Below are 6,291 nucleotides of genomic sequence, written 5' to 3' on the forward strand. Positions count from 1 at the left end.
AGGCAATCAGAGATGACCTATGCTATAGGATACTCATTATTATCTCATCTCTAGCCGCTTTATCCTGTTCTACAGGGTCACAGGCAAGCTGGAGCCTATCCCAGCTGACTACGGGCGAAAGGCGGGGTACACCCTGGACAAGTCGCCAGGTCATCACAGGGCTGACACATAGACACAGACAACCATTCACACTCACATTCACACCTACGCTCAATTTAGAGCCACCAGTTAACCTAACCTGCATGTCTTTGGACTGTGGGGGAAACCGGAGCACCCGGAGGAAACCCACGCGGACACGGGGAGAACATGCAAACTCCACACAGAAAGGCCCTCGCCGGCCACGGGGCTCGAACCCGGACCTTCTTGCTGTGAGGCAACAGCGCTAACCACTACACCACCGTGCCGCCCCGCTATAGGGTACTTTATATATTATATACTGTAGTATATTTTTGAGCAACCCTGTAATAGGGAGTTAAGAGTCAACAATACAGTCACCTAGCACACAGTCTCACTCATTTTGGGCAGTTTTAGATGCATCTTTGTTCAGCTGTGTTCTATACAACAGGCATGTACATAGTCTTCCTCTTTATCTCAGCTTTTTCATGGGAAACAAGGTCACTCTGGTGCATAGGCATTTCTGTTATACAGACAGTATCTAGTCCATAGTACTCCTTTTTTTCTCACACTCTTTATAATATTACAGTAGGAATGGTTCTGTACATCATGGACACACAGTCTGTACTTGCACTTTGCCTTTGTTTCAAATGTATTAGACTTCATTCAGATTAGTTGCAATAAACCAATTTTTTGTTGACCAAACTTTTGGTATTTTTAAACGAGCCCTGTTTGGCACAATAGCTGGCACCATATTTTGGCACCAAACAATGAAGAATTAAGTATCCATCATTTGTCAAAAAAATGGAGCTTGAGAATCATGAGAGAAGAAAAAAAAAGTCAAATGTCATAACTGACCCCACTCTCCCCTACTATTGTGGAAGGATAATTTGGACCATGAGAGTATTTAATATTCTTAAACGCTATTAAACTTAGACCCTACTTACTTACTTAAATAGTTTTTCTTTTTTTTTTTATTGTGACACAAACAATAAGATGAAAAAACAGAAATCTGGAGTGTGCATAGATATCCCCCCCCCCCCCCCCCCCAAAAAAAATCAATACTTTGTAGAGGCACCTTTTGCTGCAATTACAGCTGCAAGTTTCTTGGGGTATGTCTCTATTAGCTTAGCACATCTAGCCACTGGGATTTTTGCCCATTCCTCAAGGCAAAACTGCTCCAACTCCTTCATGTTAGATGGGTTGTGTTGGTGTACAGCAATCTTCAAGTTATGCCACAGATTCTCAATTGGATCGAGGTCTGGGCTTTGACTAGGCCATTCCAAGACATTTAAATGTTTCCCTTTAAACCACTCCAGTGTAGCTTTAGCAGTATATTTAGGGTCATTGTACTGCTGGAATGTGAACCTTCATCCCAGTCTCAAACCTCTGGCCGACTCAAACAGGTTTTCCTCCAGAATTGCCCTGTATTTAATGCCATCCATCTTTCCTTCAGTCCTGACCAGCTTTCATGTCCCTGCAGATGAAAAACATCCCCACAGCATGATGCTGCCACCACCATGCTTCACTGTAGGAATGGTGTTCTCAGGGAGTTGGGTTTGTGCCACACATGGCGTTTCCCATGATGGCCAAAAAGTTCAATTTTAGTCTCATCTGACCAGAGAATCTTCTTCCATGTGTTTGGGGAGTCTGCCACATGCTGTTGGGCAAACTCCAAACGTGTTTTCTTAAGCAGTGACTTTTTTTTCTGGCCACTCTTCCATAAAGCCCCGCTCTGTGGAGTGTACGGCTTAAAGTGGTCCTATGAACAGATCCTCCCATCTCCGCTGTGGATCTTTGCAGCTCCCTCAGCATTATCATTGGTGTCTTTGTTGCATCTCTGATTAACGCCCTCCTTGCCCGGTCTGTGAGTTCTGGTGGGCGGCCTTCTCTTTTGTAGTGGTGCCATATTCTTTCCATTTCGCTATAATGGATTTAATGGAGCTCCCTGGGATATTCAAAGTTTGGGATATTTTTTTATGACCCAACCCTGATCTACGGTAGACTTCTCCACAACTTTGTCTCTGACCTGTTTGGAGGCTGCTTGGTTTTCATGTTGCTTGCTTAGTAGTGTTGCAGAGTCAGGGTCCTTCCAGAACAGGGTGATTTTAGACAGACATCATGTGACAGATCATGTGACACTTTGATTGCACACAGGTGGATCTTAATCAACTAATTATGTAACTTATGAAGTGAATTGGTTGGAGCAGCTCTTATTTAGGGGTTTCATACGAAAGGGGGTGAATACTTATGCACACTCCAGATTTCTGTTTTTTCATCTTAATTATTGTTTGTGTCACAATAAAACAACAATTTTCACCTTTAAAGTGGTAGGCATGTTGTGTAAATCAAATGGTGCTAACCCCCCAAAAATTCATTTTAATTCCAGCTTGTAAGGCAACAAAACAGGACAAACGCAAAGGGGGATGAATACTTTTTCAAGACACTGTATATATACACAGTAGTGTGCAAAAGTCTTCGGCACATGTAAAGAAATGCTGTAGATCAAAAATGGCTTAAAGATAATGAAATTAAATGTTGCAACATTTTAAAAAAAACAATAAACAGCAGTAAGGCATAATAAATGAAACAAAGTCAATATTTGATGTGAGACGACCCTTTGCTTTAAAAAAAATAGTAGTCTCAGGTACAGTGAGTGCAGTTTTATAAGGAAGTGAGCTGTAGGTTTTACTGAGCATCTTACAGAAGCAGCCACAGTTCTTCTGGACACTTTGACTGTCTCACTCGCTTCTTCATTTTGCACCAAAACCCAGCAGCCTTCATTATGTTTTCTTCTTTAATCTGAAAAGTGCCCGCTTATATAATATGCTGCTCAGATACAAACTTTTTTTTCCTGTAACATTTAATTTTGTGCTGGAAAACAAATGTGTGGACTCTAAAATGTTTTTTTTACCAACTCGATAATGTAGAAGTCATAAACAGAAATATGTAACAAAATTGTATGAAAAAAATAGGGTGCCTTAGATTTTTGCACAGTACTGTGTGTGTATATATATCACCGTAACATTTTATTTTTTTATCAGGGTATCTGAGACAACCATTCGTCTGTGTCTGTGTGTCGGCCCTGTGATGACCTGGCGACTTGTCCAGGGTGTACCCCGCCTTTCGCCCGTAGTCAGCTGGGATAGGCTCCAGCTTGCCTGCAACCCTGTAGGACAGGATAAAGCGGCTACAGATAATGAGATGAGAGGGTATCTGAGAAAAATAGGGTACTTTTACTTTCTCTCAGTGAATTGTGAATTTTACATTTGTGGCATGTGTGAGTCATAGTCTCATCTCATTATCTCTCGCCGCTTTATCCTTCTACAGGGTCGCAGGCAAGCTGGAGCCTATCCCAGCTGACTACGGGCGAAAGGCGGGGTACACCCTGGACAAGTCGCCAGGTCATCACAGGGCTGACACATAGACACAGACAACCATTCACACCTACGGTCAATTTAGAGTCACCAGTTAACCTAACCTGCATGTCTTTGGACTGTGGGGGAAACCGGAGCACCCGGAGGAAACCCACGCGGACACGGGGAGAACATGCAAACTCCACACAGAAAGGCCCTCGCCGGCCACGGGGCTCGAACCCGGACCTTCTTGCTGTGAGGCGACAGCGCTAACCACTACACCACCGTGCCGCCCGGTGAGTCATAGTACAAAGAGAAATTAGAATGCTAAATGTGATTGCTTTGAAGGACAGTATTTCTGGTTCTTATCTAGTTCCTTGATATGTTGTGAATTAGGCAAGTGTTTATTTACTGTCCAGGCAGGAAAGAATGTTAGGAGGACTGTCATCTTTTGGTTTCCTGAAAATTGTTTTTTCTTTGGAAAGCCAGAACATTAGCAGCTTATTCCTCAACCTTCAAGATCGCTGAATTTCTCCCTAATGTTTTTTTCTCATGTGCAGGCATGACACAATAGGTGCAGGAAGTAAACAGACTTTTTGCATCCTGTTTTGGATGAAGAATCCTTTGGAAAGGCTCAGTACATTCATGTGGGTGCTTTCTAAAACATGAACCTGGGATACAAACATGCTCAGCCTCCACTTCTGTAATTTGAGTTGTCATACAGAGCCAAGAGTCGTACAGTATCTAACCTGTGGTACTTCCTGATTAGTGTGTGATCAGATAAGCTTTAATTAATATTAACAACATCCACTTGATCTCCTGGATACCTACACACAACACTGACCGTTAACTTGAAACCAAACTTTCCTCAAATGATTTCATGTTTCAGATAATATCTTTTAGGTTATAAGGCCACACTGAACATATATCTAACACCTTTACTGAGTTCAGGGCTGAGAATAACATGGGGCTTTAATAGAGGAACACTTTTGGCAAAACTGTTCAATAAATGCACGGTACCCAGATAGCAAAAATCAGTTGAATCAACACTGAAATAGCGTTTGGCAGAAAACATTGAAATAATGTTGAAATGATATTGAAAGTGTCCCCTTGAATTTGGGTTGAATCAACGTTGAATTTTCAACCCTATCAGCATTGACTCAATAGTGATTCAACCATCATCTAAATAGAAATTTCTATTTAGATGATGGTTGAATCACTATTGATTCAATGCTGATAGGGTTGAAAATTCAACGTGGATTCAACCCAAATTCAAGGGGACACTTTCAATATCATTTCAACATTATTTCAATGTTTTCTGCCAAACGCTATTTCAATGTTGATTCAACTGATTTTTGCTATTTGGGAATTGCTCAAGGGCACCTCAGCCCAAGGCCGCCCCACATCAACCTAACTGCACATCTTTGGACTGTGGAGGAAACCCACACAGACACAGGGAGAACATGCAAACTCCACACAGAAAGGCCCTCGCCGGTCGCTGGGTTCGAACCTGGAACCTTCTTGCTGTGAGGTGACCATGCTAACCACTGCACCACCGTGAGAAATTGGGTTGATGTTGATGTTTCACCGTACACAATGATGGAAAGGCCTGTCTGTGGACATGAACCAGATATGATATGAACCAGAAAGGATTATACAGTCTTTACCTGGACAATAAAATATTGCCTAAATACAGTACTAGCAGTTAAACTTACTGTACAATTCAAATAACTGCCTGACTAACAAAATATTTGAATATTTGCTCCGGTTTCCCCGACAGTCCAAAGACATGCAGGTTAGGTTAACTGGTGACTCTAAATTGACCATAGGTGTGAATGTGAGTGTGAATGGTTGTCTGTGTCTATGTGTCAGCCCTGTGATGACCTGGCGACTTGTCCAGGGTGTAGATACCCCGCCTTTCGCCCATAGTCAGCTGGGATAGGCTCCAGCTTGCCTGCAACCCTGTAGAAGGATAAAGTGGCTAGAGATAATGAGATGAGAATACATAACATGTCATAATAAGTCTGTATAGTAATCCTCAGTCACTGTTTTATCCTACTCAGTATGGTGGTGAATCTGGAGCCTATGCCAGGAACACTGGGCGTGAGGTGGGATGGGGTTCTTGTCCATCAGAGTACCATGTGTACAAGCACATGTTCACTTAACCACTATTTTTAACCACACTACCACAAAGAGGAGAACTGGCCAGTGTTGTTGAAGCAAATTTCTTCAGTCGCAAGCACGGACAGTCTATGGTCACAAGTCTCGTCGTCAATGGAGCTCGAGCTCTTCTGAAAGTTCTTCTGAGAGACGGTTATTTGGACCATTCCAAATAGCGGCCGGTATGGTAGAATTTTCTGTTCATTTTTTCCTTACATGTTGCACACACAAGATTTGCACATAACCATAAATAATAATCTATTCTTCATAGTTCCTTGTGCTCTATTAAAATTATAAATTAAATAAATGAAATTCAATGAAATATAGGAAACCCCCCTCCCACAAAATGGTCTCACCCAGAGTGCATCCCAGGCTCCCGTCCAGTGGTGCAGTGTATGATGACAACAAAATCAACATATATTCAACATTGATCAAATGTTTCCTTCAACCATTACATTGATTCGAACACATTTTTTCAACTTTTTATCAGTGGTTGATTAATGGTTGATCCACCATCAGTGTTCAACTATAACTGTAAATCAACCATCTTGACCAAATATCAACTTTGAAATAACATCATTTGCTATCTGGGTATTTTATCAGAAGTTAGATTTGAAATAAATCTATCTGGTTTTGGACTTTCAAAATATTGAAAAGTCCA

This window comes from Neoarius graeffei, chromosome 1 (assembly GCF_027579695.1).
Source record: "Neoarius graeffei isolate fNeoGra1 chromosome 1, fNeoGra1.pri, whole genome shotgun sequence".
Taxonomy (NCBI): domain Eukaryota; kingdom Metazoa; phylum Chordata; class Actinopteri; order Siluriformes; family Ariidae; genus Neoarius; species Neoarius graeffei.